Genomic DNA, 17,718 nt, shown 5'->3' with positions numbered 1-17,718 from the left:
TTCATAAATATAGCAAGAAACATAGCCTCGATTTAACAACAACAACAACAACAAAACAAAAAAAACCCAAAAAGCAAGGGGTCAGCACTTTGCCAAATTTCAAGACTGCCCTGACATGGGCAGGGGATCTGGAGTTCCCCGGTGAGTGAATTACAAGGGTGGCAGAGCAACATGTTTTTGTCTAGGCTATCACAGAAATGGGCAAACTGTGTTTTGGCAGAAAAGTAAATAAAACCTGCAGCAGATGTCCAGCATGGAAGATTTTTAACACAGGCAGCTCAAGTTTGGCAAAGTCAAAAGAATGTGGAAAATACTGATGAGATGCACCAGGCCATCTTAATAACGGATGGAGTTACTGCCCCTGTCCCTGGGGTCTCTTGAGACCCACCAGAATCACCTATTTGGGTTTTGGGGGGGGGGGTGTTTTGTTTTTTTTATATAGAGCAGAGTGGAGGGGGTGATCGAGCAGAGAGCCAGGGCTGGCTGGCATGGCCCTCCTCGGCAGGAGCACGTTTCAGCCATGCCAGGGAGGGGAGGGTTTTCACAAATTGGGTGGGAGATGGTGGAGCCTGAAGGAGAGTTTTTGCTTGTGGGATAGAGGAATAATGGATTTTTGGGAAGCTGTGTTTATAATATGCAAAACAGTCCATAGGAAACAATGGGGCCTTGGGACAGAGCTGCCAGTGAATGAGAGCTTTGTTTTCCTCTTGTCTATTCATATTTTGAAACTTTTAGTGGAATTTTAAACACATTTTACACATTTTTTTAGTGGCTTGAATTGCATGAACTGCTGTCTAAAGTAGTATTGCACTGCAGTCTTCATCCCTTTCTGGATAAAGATTGACTCAGCTTAAGCTCCTTTTTGTATTTTTCTTAATTGCAACTTTTGTTCAATAATTCTTGGCTGCTTTGTTCTCTTGTTTTAAAACTTCAGCAAAATTTGTGGGAAAACTGATTGACAGCAGACCTTGTGCACCAAGCGTATCGAGCTGCCCACAGTTTGACTTGAAAATGGCAACTGGTAGCATAGTCCTTATGCCAGAACCTTGATACAAATGAACACCAGTTGTAAGCTAATCATGCAAACTGCGGTTTAGATGCTGCTGATGTGATTTGTCTGCCAAGGACATTAAAACACCACGGTACAGATCATGTTTTCATCCAGAAGCATCCCATACCTGCAGTCCCTAACAACTGGTCTCAAATATTCGGGAAGATAGTACGCGTGTATTGCTGTTAAATGCAAACCCTGCACATGAGATTATGCAGTATGAAAATGAGAATATTACTGCCTGAATTGGAGTGCGTTTTGACTGCGTGTTAAAGTAAAGGATTGGTTTATGGTGCACAGCTCACCTTTACAACCAAAACAGCATCATTGCAGTTCTGCAATTTTGGAAAAGCTGCCTGTGCAAGCCTTTACGATTAGCAAAGCGATTTTGAAAATCCTTGTGCAAGAAATGGTGTAGCTGCTGTTGCAGTGGAGGGGAAAGGAGTTGTTTGCTTTTGCTGCATTATTTCATGGAGGTATCGCTTTACCTCGCCAGTAAAACTCCTTCCCTGTGCGAGGGAAATTCCTGGTTCATCAGTATGGATGCATTGTTTTTACACATTAGAAGTGCTGTGTTGCCATGTCAATCATCCCGTTAGGATCAGTTTAAGAGCAGTAGGGCTGACGAAGCTGGGTGTGATTGGCTGCCATATGCTGGGAGGGCTCTGGGAGAAGGAAGGGCTGCAGTCTTTCAGCAACAGAGTTTAGGCTGTGTCTTTGCTTCATCATCTGAGGAAAAATCCCCAGATAAGGCACAAGGCTTTCCGAGCGCGCGCGCAAAAAAAAAAAAAAAAAAAATTACGGGCTGCTCATTGTTTCATGTGAAAATTACTTGCCATGGGAATGCAATGGGAAAGATGCGGCTGTTTGTTTATATCAGATGTTCCTGTTCACGTTGGGAATGTGCCGAATAGACAGGGCTAAACAAGGTAGGAAGGAGGTTCGTTGTCTTTTATTGAATGTTTAAAGAGTTTGCTGCAGTGTGCTGCATACTGTATGTGTTGCTTGGGGGAGTCGGGGAAACAGTGTTTCTCCGGTGAATGTATTCTGTTTGGGTGCAGTAGGTGGATTTTATGGTAACTTGTTTTCAACGGGAATTAATTTCCAGTGTAAATAGCTCTCGTCAGAAATAGAATGTGAGTATACGCATATTAAAATAACGCATGTAAAAAAAGAAATAGGTCAGTGTGTTTCAGAAGTGCTGTTACCCTAATTGGATTTTTAGCTGGGTTGTCGTCTGGTAGTGCTTCCTAGCTTTAAGAAAGACAAGGAGTCAGCCTGGAAATCTGTGAAGTTTATAGCAGATATGTTTGAAGATTTAGGTGAATTAGACTGGCTGATCTAAATAATTCCCTATCGGAGGCTTTAACTAAAGCCAAGACTGCCTGTCTTAGACTTGTAGGACCCATGCAGCGAGATTACAGTATTTTACCCTGTTATAAAACTATGGGCATTTTTGACTGCACTGTGATTCCTTGTACTCTTGAAGGCAAGCCGGGAGAGTTTTTCGTATTGTAGTTTAGCTGAGCGTTTCCCCTGCCCTTTCCAGGTCTTTGTCTCGGCTGTAAAACAGGACCTGTACATGAAAACAAGGAAAACAAGGTTAATAATATGTGCTGCAATTATCTTATACATTTTTAATGAGAGAGCACACAGCTAGCAGAATAATTTAATGAGCAGGCTGGCTTTTAGAGCAATGATTTCACTGTGCTGAGCCACATCAACTTTCTTACTGAGGAGGAGCCTCAGGAAGGAATGGGAAGATGTATGTAAAGTGCTCTGGAGAGAAGGAAAAGCATTATTTAGGCAGAAATCTGTAAAATTCTGGAAGACTAGAGGAGTTACTGATGATGATTATTTATTAGATTGGAAGCAAACTTTACTGTCATATTGCGGGAGGGGTCTGAGGACATTGCCTCATCCTGCAATGTGCTGAAGCCTCTTCAACTTTCTTAGACTGCCATATGCATTGATGGCACCTTTCAGGATCCCACCCAATTAGCCACCTGAATTAACCTGCTGTCTTCAGTTGTGTTATAGCAGCATCGTTTATAAGTACACTATATAATATAGTTTTCTAAATTTTTTCTTTTTTTTTTTCCAAGACTTGACTGTGAACAGCAGGAAAATGTTATCATCTTATTTCTCCTGTAATAGCCATGACCATTGTATATAGATACTTTTATTCACATAGGATGTTGGTAGAAAAATTAAGTGTATGAGCTGAGGAAGACTAAAGATCAATTTCTTTGAGAAGAAATTAGGTAAAAGAACCCTTTACTGCCTAGAAAAGCTTTCAGTGGTGTAATTTTGGGGAAAGTGTCTAGATTTTTTTTTTTTTTTTTTTTTTTTAAATCCTAGGAACAAGTTACACTGCTTTAAAAAGTATTGCATTAAATAGGCCCTTCTAGACCAGCTCTCCATCCCCTGTTTTTCCAAGGATAAGTACAGGACATGGGCTCCAAACTCCCAATATCACCTCCCAGCTCCTCCCAGCTGACTCTGCTCAGAGGAGGTTGATTCACCTTCCCTGCTCCCTGGCTAAATACTTGCTGAAGACCTGCAGCTAGGTTGCTGACACATCTTCAGTTCATGAACTGGTTATTTTTAAATGCTACACTCTTCTAAGTAAAATCAACCTCATGTCTTCTGAGAATTTCAAACTGGTAACAAGTAAAAAACATGCCAGGGTATAGAGCATTATTATTAAAAATCCGTGAGGTATGGATAGGTATGTTTAACTATCTATCACTATTGATGTGTAAATGTGTTGTTTGCATGCTGAGTAAGTTAAACATGTGAGGCAAAGATTGATGATTAGAAGCAAGTCAAATAATCTTTTTCAAGCTGTAAAACGTGAGCTGAATTTTTAATTTTTGCAGATAAGACTATTTTCATGCACACCTTTCAGAGAAAACTTTTCAGTCTTGTGTTTTGCGACTGTCTCTTACTTCCAAATAATTTAAGTGGCTGTTTTTTGTACCTTGGAGATTGCAGTGTATAGAATTATCCTCCTTATGCCTGACTGCCAAAGTGAAAATTTGCATTCATCACTCAGTGAAATAGTTTGTATCAAGCTATTGACAGACAATCAAGTGACAAAAGGTGTACATATATTACTACTTCAGATGGATAGGTAAGTGGGCTTTTGTCTTGGAGGGTAGAGGTGGTAGTGAATATTCTGTATTTATATTTTTTATGTAAATAATTGGTAATAAAAGTATTTTGGACCAGATTCTGCTTAATTGCTCTGTGGATTTCATCAGAGCTGTTAGTGCAGTAACATCTTACTGTGTGCAGTCTGTTTTCCAGGAATAATTACTCTGCTTAGAATTGGTTTCTTCATTTTCCGAAGGTAGGAGTTACAGGTCCTGAAGTACCATGTTTGACTATAGAGTGTTTATAAAGTCAAATCAAGTTCTTAATTTGTAAGCGTATGTTTTGTAGAAACCCAAGATAGTTGTGTGCTACAATTTTTTTTATTTTTTTATTTTTTTCCCTGAGCAAGAAACACAGCTCACGATGTTACGTGGGATTCCAGGCACTCTGGTCTGGTAACTCATCTCTGCTGTGAATGAATGTTCTCTTGCTCACAAGTATGTCAGGAGTAATCTGCACTGTGTTTATTTGTAGAAAGTTCTGTAAAATGTTCAGGTTTTATAGTATTGAGAGATGAGAAGAAGACTTAGTGTTCAAATGAAATTCCTCATTAATGATTTCACATATGGTTTTAATTTCCTAAATCGTGAGGCACATTGCTAAGATTTAAATTTCACATAATAGCTATTAGTGATACCCTGTTCTCTAATGTTACTAGAAATTTCTGACTCTGAGGATTTTTTTTTCCCCTCTTTCAGGGAAGAAACTTTTTTTCTTTAAAGTCCAATGATTTCCCCCCCCACTTTTTTTGTGAATATGGCTGTTACAAAATTGTAGCGAAAGAGAATATAAAATCACTTGCTTTAGAATTTGTTAGTGTATATTTTCTTTTTAAAACCATTTTCCAGCCTTTGATTGTGAAGCTAGTTTGTATTAAACATAACATATCACTGTGTTATGGTTAACTGGTGTGAACCAGTGCTATGTAACTGGTCTGTAAACAGGCTGAAATTATAGCCTGAGGAAAATAAAACTCATTTCAAGAGGGTGTCAGTGCTGAAAACTGGTTCAAATAGTAGTAGTATTAACTGCTTGACTAATTAAACTAATCTTCTTATACATTATTAGCAAATGCAGTGACAGTTGTTGGTTATTGATATATGGAGTCCGACGTCATCTTTTAAAAACAAACTTTTCAGCTCTATTTGGGGTAGAGGATGCGAGAGAAGAAGGAAACACAGCCCCTTTCTAGAATCTGCCAACTTCTTAATTTCCCCAATTTTTTTTTATTATTCTTTTTTAATAAGGCCATTAAAACACCGAGCTCTCCCTCTGACAATGCTGGCAATGTAAAGTTCTTAGTTTAGTATTTTGGGCACACACACAAAAAAAGGAAAACTTTTGGGCTGTGAAAATTGAAGAGCATACCCAACAGGAGATTAAATGCAAAATCCTTATAACTAACACAAAGAAATACTAATTATGTAGGGGACTCTTTGTGCTAATGATGATTACTGAAGGTGTTGAGAACTGCTGGTGTGCAGCTTGCTGCTTCTGCAGAAGACCTGTAGGATTCCTGGAGCCATAGGTGTGGCAGAGGACCTGGTGGGCTTGTGATACCTTAAACTTTGCAAGTTAGAAGAGCTCAGCTGTAAACAAAAGGGATAAACACACATCTTCACACTCTTCTTTTTTATTTTCTTCCCCTCTCCCCCCATTTTTATACCTAGATGTATGTCCACAAATGCATACACACATATGTAATATACATACACTCATAAAAATGTTTTTTAATTTTTGCAATTTTTTTTTCAATACAAACCTGATATCTAATAAAGACAGTAGGAGGGATTGAGTGGTACAGTTGTTGCATAAAGAAACGGATCAAGAAATAGGAATAGATGGTTCATATCAGAGTCTATTAATTTCTTTTATTTTAGATCAATAATTTTTAATCTGTTTCTGAGTGGATGATAAACAGTGTTTCAGGAAGGTCTGGGTGTTGCACATCGCTGAACTCATAAATAGAGACAAGGTCAGTCTGGAGGTTCATGGTGCTGTAAAATCTTCTCTCCTGCAGAGAATATAGCGGCTCTGACAATAGGCAGAATTAGAGAATACAAGTAAGGAAAAATACAGAAATGTTTTCCCTCTGTAGTTTTATGGAAGGAAGCTAGAAGTTGGTTAGAAATGCCTTTTTTTTTCTTTTTTTTGTTGTGAAATCTGAAGGCAACTTTTCAGTATGTTTTTTGTGTGTGATCACTTTGAAGAGATAGGCATAGCAAATATTTTTTTTTTGTTTTTTTTTTAACCCTCTAGCATTCTTTTCTATCCAGGCTGAATACTTTTTGTTTTTCCCTGGGTTTCTGAGGATTTTTATGGTTGTTCTTTTTTTTCCTTTTTTTTTCCCCCTCCAGATGCTCTGTTATATATGCTTCTAGGTCTACTAAATGGCTCAGCCCTCTGCCCCCCAATTTCCTGAACCTATCATGATTTTTGTACTTTATAGGTATTATGGGCAGTCTCCTGAACTTAGTCTAAAACCAAGCTTAAATTGCAAAGTGGCATGGTTTCCGTTTATTTTCAAGCGCTCAGGTGGATGATTTTCAATGCTGGGTTTCAGCATGTTTGATTTATGCCTTAACGCTCTCCTCCGGCAGCTCTGTACGGGAGACTCCTCCTGACATCGAGGTGGGGGCAGCCTTGTAGGGTATCAAAGTGTAGTTTTAGTCCATTTTTATCTTTTTTGGGGTACTCCTTCCCACTTCTCAGGCACTCTGGCTGTGCCTCTAGTGGGACGGGCAGGCCCGTCGCTGGCAGGAGCATACCTCTGCGCCCGGTTATCAAGTCAAGACTCCAGCACCACCTCGATTTTATTTATTTAAGAGGCTGCAATAACACATATGGGATTTCCCTGTTGCCTTTTTTCACCCGTGGCACAGCAGCCCCAGCTACAGCCTGTGACGACTGCCACGAGGAGACCCAGGCTGGCTTTCCCACCTTCATCGCCTCTCCCCGCAGCCCAAAATCAGTGGGGACTGGGCCACCTCCTACAGCTGGCGAGAGGCTTTTTCGGAGGAGGACGCCGGTGCGTGGGCTGCTCGTGCTAGGGATTGCAGTGCTGCAGTCCTTATTGGCATGCTGAACACGCGCCGGCAGCACGGCGTGCCACTGTCCTGGAGCTCTACTGCTTGCGTTTAAAAACTTTTCGCTTCACGTGGTTTTATTTTATTCCCCCCCCTCACACACACACACACACACACACAATTCCTGTGTGTATTTTAGTTCACCTCTGCTAATGTTGGGATGCACTTTGGGGCTGGATTGCTTTACTGCCATAATTCTAAACAAGGAGCAGGGGGAGCCAAAAAATCCCGAGGTTTTCTTTGCCACAGTGGAGAAGGCATGAAAGGCTTTGAAAGTGGCTGCACTGATGTGTTTATAAAGGCAGTGCTTTTTTTTTTTTTCTGCCCCCTTTTTTTTTTTTTTTTTAAAGACCTCATTTAATGCTCACGACTTTGTGCGGTGAGGCCACTTTCAAAGGCTTTGGTATCCACAGTAGCAGCCCTTTGAAGTGGAATCGCCAGCAGGGGACAAACCAGCAGCTTAATCCTTGGTGTAAAAGGTCCTAAGTGGTAAGAAGCCACAACATCCATCTCAAGGGGAGAAGCTGGAGAGCAAGACCTCGAACTAAATCCGTCTCCTGGACCCGGACCTCACTCGCGGAGCTGGAAATGGTCGGACACTTCTGTAGGATGTGGGGGATCCAGTCCCTCTTCTCTCTGTCTCTGGCTTCCCGCTCTCTTTCTGTCCTCCCTTCTCTCTCCAGTCTCTTGAGGAGCAGGACACAACGGCCAAAGGGCAAGGGAGCGAGGCCTGAGAACAAACACGTGTTTCTGTGAGGGTTTTTTTGCCTTCCCGAGTTGGTAAATTATCCCTCTGGAGTGCAGAGCAGGTGGCACAGTCACCTCGTGTGGTCTGCCAGTCCTTGTGGGCATTTGTCTGTCCGGTTAGGTCGGTGGCTTTGTGGTGGCTGCAGGACATAAAGCTGTGCCTTCACATTCTGAATAGTCCTTTGGAGGTGCCGGTCTCCCCTTTGGCATGAGGACGATGGAGATTGTGCTTTTTGGTCACTAGCAATGCGCTTAAATGCCCAAAGATAGGCAGAACGAGTCCGCCATCTCTGAAACCCATTTGTTTGAAATAGGAGATGAAAGTGTTGAGTTTCTCATGGGAGGGCTCGAGGATCAGCATGTCCCTATGGATCCGTAACCAGCCCTGGCTGCAGAATTAGGCTGCTTATAAAGACCTGCCATCCCAAGACGAAGAAGGCAAAAGGGTAAGCTGAGGACAGCAGTACGTGCCTTGACTGCCGCATGTCTCTAGCTGTTAGTCGCCGGGGTGAGAGGCTTTTCAAGGAGGACTTTCCTCCTCAACCATTGAATTTAGTAGCCGTTGGTGATTCTGACTATGTAAACAATCTGATTTGTAAGTTAAAAAGTTATTTTAAACTTGTTTGTATTTTTGACCTTCAGTACATCACCTGCCATTTAATTTCACAGTCTAGCTGTTTGCCATATGCAAAGATAACTGTCTTTTGTATGGTTTCCCAACTGGTAATTCACTGAGTGGCCCCTGCCTCATGGTCAAAATGTAGTGGTCCTCGTCATCATTCTGTTTGAATGTCACATTCTTTCTGTTGTCAGAAGCCTTGCTGTTGCCTCTTCGTATATGTAAGCCTTTCCATAGTGCTGATGGTGCTGTTGCTGTTCTCCCCATCTTTTCTAGCTCTGCGGTAATCACTGAGATGGGGCGGGATGCGAACTTGATTTATCACTCAAAAGTTACATGCTCCATGGCTATATATGTAGTAGTGTAATTCTTTTCTGTTTTTCCTTTGATACTGCCAAATGTTCTGCTTGCTTTATACTTCATCAACTACTATTTTGCTGAAGTTTTCATCAAATTGCCCATAATGTCCACAAGATCTTTCCTCTGTAGTAGTATCTTGTCTGAACCTAGTGTTGTGTGTGTACTGTTTATTACTTTTCTTTTTTTTCCCCTCATCTGCGTTATTTTGCCCATCTTTTATCTTAAAATCTTATGTCATTTTATCATCCAGTGTACTCATTGTCATGAGATCCTTTTGTAACTCTTCACAGTTGGCTTCAGGTATGACTTAGCAAAAATTTTGTGTTAACTGCAAACTATCTTTTATTGTTTATGGTTATGTTGCAAAGCAGAGGAGGATGACTCTGTTTGTAAACTTAATTATGAAAATCACAGTACATTATTAGAAGTAAAAGCATGATAATTAACCATGTGAGTTTGTTGGGTTTGGGGGCTTTTGTAGAATTTGTTGACCCTGAACTTTTGTTCTGACTTCAGTCTTCATACCATCTGCAAATGCTTAGCACTTTTAGCTACCCTTTTAAATGAAATTTCTTCTAACATCCGTAAGACTCATGTCATCATGAGAACTAGGTTCCACAAAAATCATCAGCTTACAGAAGTGAGATGATTCATTTCATAGAATCATAGAGTGGTTTGGGTTGGAAGGGACCTTAAAGATCAGCATTTGCTTTCATTTTTCTTAATTTTGAGCTTTTAGGATTGGTATTTTCTAGCTCTTTTCTACAGTTGTCAGAATTGTACTCTTTAATAAAAACTGACAGTTCCTTGTAAACATACTTGTAGGTGGTAAGGCTTTACAAAATGCACTTGATGTTTTCAGGCTTCCAGTGAGATGGGTGAGAGGTAGCTGTGCTGCAGTAGGACTATGTAGTGGGTCCTTAAACTTGAAGATTCTTGTCACAGGAATCAATATAGGGTTTGGGGTTTTTTGTTTTGTTTTGTTTTGGTTTTTTTACTTAGAGAAATGAAATTAAAACAGACTTAGTAATAATGGTCTGCTTTGGTAAAGATAACCACCTGTATCTCAACTGTGTTGGCCTCCAGACCGAAATGTCAGCATACCTTTCACTTAGGGGAAAGGTAAATGTGATGGTTTTCATCTTTGGAGTGCTTCACTGGAAGGTAAAAATGATTGCCCTGAAATAGGACTTTAGAAACAGCAGGCAAGTTCTACTTCTCTAATTTAAAAATACTAAACTTTTTTCTTTGTGTGGCTGTATTGACTCCAGTGCTACAGTTATGAAATTTAGATTGCTCTGTGCCTTGTGCGGTAGGATTGTTCTTTAAATCTTTTCCTGGCAGACCTTGCTCATCTGGTGAATGTTTGGCAGTAATGAAGCCAGAAAAAAATGGGACCTTAAATTGTGGATTTCCATCCAACTTTACAGAACCATAATAATTTAAATTAAATTAAATTAAATTAAATTTAAAAAATCCCAACCCTCTTAATATCTAAGATTTCTAGAGTCTATGCATTGTAATAAAGTGGTTATGTCTGTGAAAGCCAAATATTGGTAACGTATACTTTGCAGCCCATAAAGTTTCAGAGGATCACTGGAGGGCATAATTTTGACTGAGAGTTGGTTAATTTGTTAGGGTTTTTTTTTCTGGTCTGGTTTGATTTTTGTGTCTCACCTGCTTTGTCCTGGAAATATTGTATGAAATGGAAAGAAGTCCTATCAAGTGTCAGGGGCTGGTGTGTGTATATAGGCTGGAGGTTAGAAGATATAAAATCTGTTATTTACAAGCTAAGCAAATATTGCATTAAAATGAGGCACATTCAACAGAGAAATGTAAGTCATTTTTGCAAAGTTTTTTTTTAATAGAAACGTGTGTAAGCATAACAGCACCAGTCCACTTTTTATGTTTATATACGGACAATTTTTTACCTCTGAATATTGTTGTTGATTTTTTGTGCTGTTTATTGACTGTAACACAGAAAATTTTATACCTTCAAAAATAGTGGTGTCTATCAAGGTGAGATATATGCAGGGTTAAAGGAAGTTTTTGAATTACAGTTTAGCACAGAAATTGTGCAAGTGCAAAACAAAATGTGGCTCTAAATACCCATTTGGGACTAAGCTTGAAGTACAACAAATGAATTAAACCTTTGAAAAGGACAAAACTGTCAAGACTTATTTTAACCAGTCCAAATTTTCCACTGCAACGTGAGCAGAAAACTCTATCTTGCCAAATGCCGGTTGCTTGTACTCAGTGTTGCAAGCATATCCATTGCTTTGGAAGCACTGGTGAACACTGGGCTGTGCTTAGCAGTACTGCCATCCCCAGCAGGAGGGAGAAATCTCTGTAGTTACAGGTAAGCAGACATAGTAGAAAAGGTCTGGAAAAGTGCTCTGTCAAAACATTTCTGGGAAATGTATTCAGTTTGCACTGCAAAAATATTGCAATTCATTGTGTCAAAGGATGAAGGAACTCTTTCAACTTCTCTATTGAAACACAATTTACAATGTATTCCTGAATAATTGTGTGCTTATCCATGATAATATTTAAGTTACGATAAAATGATTCAACCATGTGAAAATAAAGTGTCGAGGTGGAATTGTTTCAATATTGCTAAACTACTTCTACTTTCCCCCCAATATTTTTACCTTTCAGTCAGAGGAGTCATTGAGATGCTGAAATTTCCTCCAGGAAAGTTTTCAGCAAGACCTAGTGAGAGGAGGAGAAACTTCTTTTCCTGTTGCTCTCTTTCCATATTAAATAGCTGAGTTAAAATAGAGAGGAATTTTCATTTAAATATTGAGAAAATTTTTCATTTAAGGCAGGGACATGCCTGGGTCTGGGACCTAGGAGTACTGGACTAATGCTGCCTAACCATTGAGTATTGCTGCCGGAATCCATTCCCTTTTCAACTCTTAAGCTAACAGAAATGAAAAGGAAGGCTCTGTACATTAAAGTTGCTTTTACAAGATACTGGCGGGTTTGGTTTTTTCCTTCCAGAAATCTGAATGTAGTTTACATCCCCTTTTACCGTTGAACGCAACTGAACTATGCACGTGGCAGAAAAATGAGTATGAACTCATCTGATGTCCTTACTGTAGGCTAATAAACTTTCCGAGTTTGTTCCTGTGTACCCTCTCTGTGCGTTAAGTACTTTGTCTCCTGTTACTTATTAAAAAAAAAAAAAAAAAAAAAAAAGTTTATTTTCTAAAATGGAACTGGGTTAAAAAGTAACTTTCTTCAAGTGGCAACAGGTGGTGAACTTTTTGGACTGAGGGAGATGTGTTACACAAATTAAAACAACAGATCGATATGACCCATTTTTGTTGGGCAAGTGCTTCTTAATAGGTGCAGAAGCAAAAAGGAAGGTCAGTAGCAGTACTGTACACCAAACCCAAAATTCATCATCCTAGAGATCAGGAAGTAGTAAGTGTTTGCTCTGGTAGGCAGTATCTGCAGACAGTTACTGTGTGCTCCTTCCAATTGTAACTCCATTATTTGCCTCAGGTTTAAATAGAAGTTTTCAAGATTTCCAGGAAAACAGAAATTCACCAGAACTTGCAAGTACTCTGAGAAAAGATCTTTGTTTCTCTGCCACCAGTAGCAAAAACAACTTTAGAGGAAAAGCATTCTCTTTCTGAACTCATGATACCTATTTGACAACAGAATAATGGTTCACTAAATGCAAATTTATTTTATTGCAGGGAGAAAAAATTTCCATTATGTATTGTCAAACACAACACAGGTAGCATCTGAAGTTTTAAATGTTGGTTGGTTGGGTTTTTTTGTTTGTTTTTGTGGACAAATAAATGGCCTGAATTTTGGAAAGAAAGTCTTTCACTGTCTTCTTCACTTTGAGCTTCATTCGATCTTTTCTTTATTTGCCTTGGAGGACCAAAGATAATCAGGCAGCAAACAATCTCTGTTCAAAACACTGAAAGGCAACCTACCTTAAGAAGAGACCAATAACCTGTTGTGAATACCACTCCTTTTTTTTTCTTCCAGGGCTGTAGCAAAAAAAACCATTACTGGTTTCTCCTTGACCCGGAAGGGTCTTTGAAAAATGGCTTTTAGTGGAAGATTTCAGCTTCTGTTATATAAAACATTTGCTGTCTGAATGTTAGCATCAAAACATTATTTTAAAAAAATTAAATTAAATTGCCTTTGAAGGTACTTGGTAACAATGTGCTATTCCATAGGTGACTGTAAAATTAGGTTGCTGTTCCCTCTTTTTAATTGCTGTAAGATACAAAGTATTCCGACATAGATGCTTGGTCTGGTTTTGCAGTAGGTCCTGTGAGAAACCTAAGAAGTAAAGCACTTGCATATGTTCTGCTTCATGAGGATTTCTCTAGTTTTGGAGGTAAATAAAACTGTTGTTAAAGTGTTATGTGCACGCTACTAATGGAGAGAGAAAGGGGAATTGAATCCTTGTGATAAAATGGACGCTGATGAAGTTTTGCTTGGGCAACTCTCTGAGAAGTAAAGACACTATTGAGGTTTTTGCTTTTCCTTGTTGGAAGTGCTTTCCCATTGTGATGAGTTGCTGCTTCCAAAATATGTTTGCAATGGCTGTGAAATGCTCTGGGTCTGGCAGAATGTGATTGGAGTGCCTCGCTTGGGCTCCTTTGGGCATGCTCTCGGGTTTTCCTCCTCCGTTGGATCTCTAACAAAGCATTGCTTCTGGGAACGCTCCTGGGTGATGCAGCTTGGGGTGTGGAAGGAGGGTTCTTGGTGTTTCTTCCTCTTCTGGTAGGTTTTAAAAGTGCTTTTCTCCAAGCTCCACTTCTGCTGGAAGGAAAAGGTACATCCTCTCCTCTAGTTTAACCCACTCGGGTAATAAAAAGCCAGTAATAACACAGACTTACTTAAGGGGGTTTTGTAATCAGCCATCTCACTCCCCAGCTCCATTTTGCTGTTTTCAAATTTTTGTAAATCTCCAAAGTCCTGAAGTGTTTCCTTCCATATCCACACTCCTCTCCTGAGAGTCCAGGCTTTTGTCAACAGTTGTGAAAACCAGTCAGGCTCCATCTCAGTATCGTACTTTCCACGCACATGATGAAAGACACTTCTGACAGAGCAGCGTTCAAAAAGAGAGTGGCCAAATCCATGGAAGAAAAATCCAGTGAGACCTGTTAAATACAAAGACATCAGTTACAGGTTTCTGGGAGAAGATTCATGGAAATTATCGCACTCTGTGTGCCCTGGTTTTGCACTCTTCTGTAGACATCTGGTATTGGCCGTGGTTGGAGACTGGCTATTGGGAGAGATGGACTTTTTGGCTGACCTGATAGTCATCCTTGTATACTTCGGTATCCTGTTCTTGGGTAAAATGCAAATGGAGAAAAGAGCAGAGAAATGCAGGTATTTTATTTCAGAGCAGCGATGCTGCTTGGATTTTGTGCTAGGAATCTGTTCAGCAGAATGGGTTCAGCACTTAAGAGGTTGTCAGAGTTAATAGCATTAGGTAGTGCTCTTGCTGCCCTCACCTCGGGATCTTTGTTTGGATGTGCCATGCAACTTCCCAGAACTGGGTAATTTGTTGGAGTATAGTATTAATAACGCTGTTGGCAGTCTTAAACATATTTTCCGCTTGTGAGTTCAACATATCTTAATTTACATGGAATCCTTGGTTTATTCAGACCTATCCTTGTCTTTCAGTGCAAAGAGATGCTGTTTGTCACATAAACAAATACCTCCGGAAGAGTTCTACCTTCTTGGCTTAGTGAGAAACTGGAGTAGAGAAAATAGAAAATTGACAACAGCCTGAGCTCTTTTAGATTGCGCTCCTGTGTAACAGCATGTTATCGGTTCTTTGGCAGGTGAGAACAGTCATTTGATCGCACATTCCCTCCATGCCAGTCTATAAAAATTTCACAGTACATAAGCACACTTTTCTATAAATATTTCTACAGTCCTAAAAAAAAAAAAATAAATACAGTGCATGTCTTCAGCTGGGTGTGAGTAGAAGCTCCTAATGCACTGGGGTACCCTTCCCTGGGGAATTGGGTTTGATTAATTGCTATTGCGTGGTGCACTCTGCCAAAAGCAAAACATTTGTGTCCGCAAGAGGCCAAGTGATAACGTCATTGCTGCCGGGGATGATTAACTCTGCTCACAGAGGCACAGAAACAGAAATTGCTTTTGCCCTCTTGTCAAGGTGGGAGCAGAATTTTGTGTATGAAATTCATATACCTAGAGGATAAAATTGGGTTTGTTTGGACTTAGAAGCAAGAAGTGTTTAAGTTACAGACTGTGAGAGAACGTACAGACCAAGAGAAGAGCAGAAGGTTAAGTGGAGTGGGACGAATGTCATTTGGGGGGGGGGAAGTTTCCTAGAAGAAGAAAAAACTATTTTCTCCAATTGCATTTTAACTGAAGCATAATGATCATTAGTTTTATCAGCATGACTTCGAAGCACTTTGATGTTAGAAAATACTCTTGTGGGCTCCAGTCATCTACAGACTTAAAGTTCAGCAGAAATATTTCATGGTCTGTTAGCAGAGTACTGTACAGCAGATCACTGAAAAGGTCCCAGGCTGTGTCTGTTGTTTTGCAGTCAGTGATACACCTTCCTCCTCACCTGCTTGCTTGGGGACAAAGGACATTAGTGTTATTACATTGTAAAGCCACCTTCAAAGTGAACCAGCAGGTTTTAATAAGAAGCTCATTGCCGTTCTGTAAATAGTGTGGGACATACTAAAGAGCCTGAACCTGGCACATTAATGGTCTTGAAAAGGAGAATATGGTTCATTTAGCAAAACTGATACTTGGAGGTCATGCTCAGTTTAAATAAAACAGACCGGTGTTTTCTAGCCTGTCCCTGGACTTCTGTTGGCTTAACTAAAATAGTTAGGATCAACTCCGGGTAAAGTGTTCATTTGAATTACAGTTGACAAGTGTTCATCTCGGGTTGTATAACAGGCAAAGAGACATGTTGCAATAGTTATCTATCTCCAAGTCAAGCAAATAAAATAAATAATGGTTCTTTTGTAAGTCAGAACACTTTTGACTTTGAGTTCAGTTCGAATTAATACAGGAACCGGGATTAGAATTTTAGTATTTTTGGCTCCCAGCCACCTCATCAAACTAGTGGGCTGCTTCTCTGATAGGGCAGTTCTGGCTTCTTCCTCATTTGAGCAACACTAGTTTGCTTGATGCCAAATGGAAGCTGTTTAACATATTAAAGTGGAAAAACCCCCTTAAAATGATTAAAGAAATGTTTATAAGTTTCATTTGAAATATGCAGAAGAAGATGCATTCGTCATATTCTACTATAACTGAATGTTTTTTCTTAAAAATGTTGTGATGGCAGAAAAGTTTTCCATTCATATTTGCCATCAAAGAACGGATGATTTTTCATGGAAGTCTGTCTTGTTTTCTCTTGTTTCTTGAATACAGGGGAAATTATTTTTTGTGACTTCACAACAGTTCAGAAAAGAGCCAGAAGCCTGTTCTGGTTTTAATGCTGTAGTTTTACTGAACTATTCAAAGACATTATTAATATGCTCTACTACTAATTATTAATACAGCTCTACTGTATATTGTCCAGTCTTACGAGACATCTAGTATTAGGTTACATGTCAAAAATATGAAAGTTAGAAATTGGTTCAAGAGAATAATAAGAAGCTGACGTAGTACTTACTGAGGAATGATATCTCTGTGCTGTTGCATCACTTTCTGGTGCTGTTTCCTAATCTGGTGGGATGATGGAGTGAGAAAAGCCTCTCTACCACATGAAAATCTCTTGCATGTTCTCTCTTTAAGAATGTAATTTATTCAAATGTGATTAACGAGCTGCTGACTGTCTCATTATTTTCTGTAAAACTACTACTTTTTTTTAATTCACGTTAGCATCTTTTGACATAAGATCCTCTCTGTATTGGTTAGCGGGGGATTTTGCACAGTGAGGCTTAAAGTAGCATGCAATGACTGAGTGTCAGCCCTGCTTTCTAGGGACAGGGAGGATGTCCGGTGGGATACAGGATTGTAATTACATTGTAATTACAGGAGCTTGCAACGAGGAGCCAGACCTGCCGCACGTGGAGCGCAGGGGAAGGAGCGGGGCTGCAGCCTGTGCTGTTGTGCCATGTTGTGCCTGCTCTGCTCTTTACCCTTGTCAGGTGTGGGCCATGGGCAGGTGGGCACGTCTTGGTTGAGTTGGCCAGCATGCATGATGCGGGGTGCTTTATGCTGCTGTGTTGGCCTTATTCTGCACCTGGGGATGCAGATCGTAATGGATCCAGATTTAGCCTAGGATTAAGCTGCAGTCTTGCTTTCCTTGGCAGGGAGTCTGATGGAGGGCAAGAGAAAACAGCGTGGAGGAGTCAAGGATAGGGCAGGTAGCTGGAACTGAAGGTGATGCTGGAGTGTGCTTGTGGCATCACTGTGGTCCTTTGGTGTGGAGTTTCTTTTTGGTTTGGAGCCATTGAATGCTATTTAAAGAACAAATAATGGGGAAAAATACATTCTTTTAAATGCCAACAGTGAGGTTTAGTTGAAAAACTGAAGCAAAGTCCCACCATCTTTTGGACTAAAGCACCTGCCGTGTCTCTTAAACGTGTGGCTGTGTCCTGAGTGCTTTGAAAGTGGAGTCCACTGTGCAGCTGCAAACAAGAGGTACGACTTAGCGGAATTTGGATGCCTTTTCCTGGCCTTAAGGGTTGAGGGTTCAGTAGTTGTCAGTGTTTGAA

The 17,718-nt window shown here is 40.1% G+C and overlaps 1 protein-coding gene across 10 annotated transcripts in view; it reads left to right on the top strand.

Moving 5' to 3' along the window:
- MBNL2 (muscleblind like splicing regulator 2) overlaps window positions 1–17,718 on the top strand; it is a 112,967-nt gene that overhangs the window by 14,502 nt on the left and 80,747 nt on the right. For 4 of the 10 annotated variants that reach the window (XM_049816068.1, XM_049816066.1, XM_049816064.1 and 1 more), the window contains exon 1: window positions 1,841–1,980. The exons of 2 other annotated variants lie outside the window; for them this stretch is intronic. The gene's annotated coding sequence lies outside the window, so the exon portion shown is untranslated. Of the gene's footprint in view, window positions 1–1,839; window positions 1,981–14,686; window positions 14,848–17,718 lie in introns of those variants that run through there. 4 more of the 10 variants (XM_049816069.1, XM_049816060.1, XM_049816063.1 and 1 more) reach the window with 3 other exon arrangements.

This window comes from Accipiter gentilis, chromosome 13 (genome assembly GCF_929443795.1).
Source record: "Accipiter gentilis chromosome 13, bAccGen1.1, whole genome shotgun sequence".
Taxonomy (NCBI): Eukaryota; Metazoa; Chordata; class Aves; order Accipitriformes; family Accipitridae; genus Astur; species Astur gentilis.
This window is presented reverse-complemented; position numbering and strand designations above follow the sequence as displayed.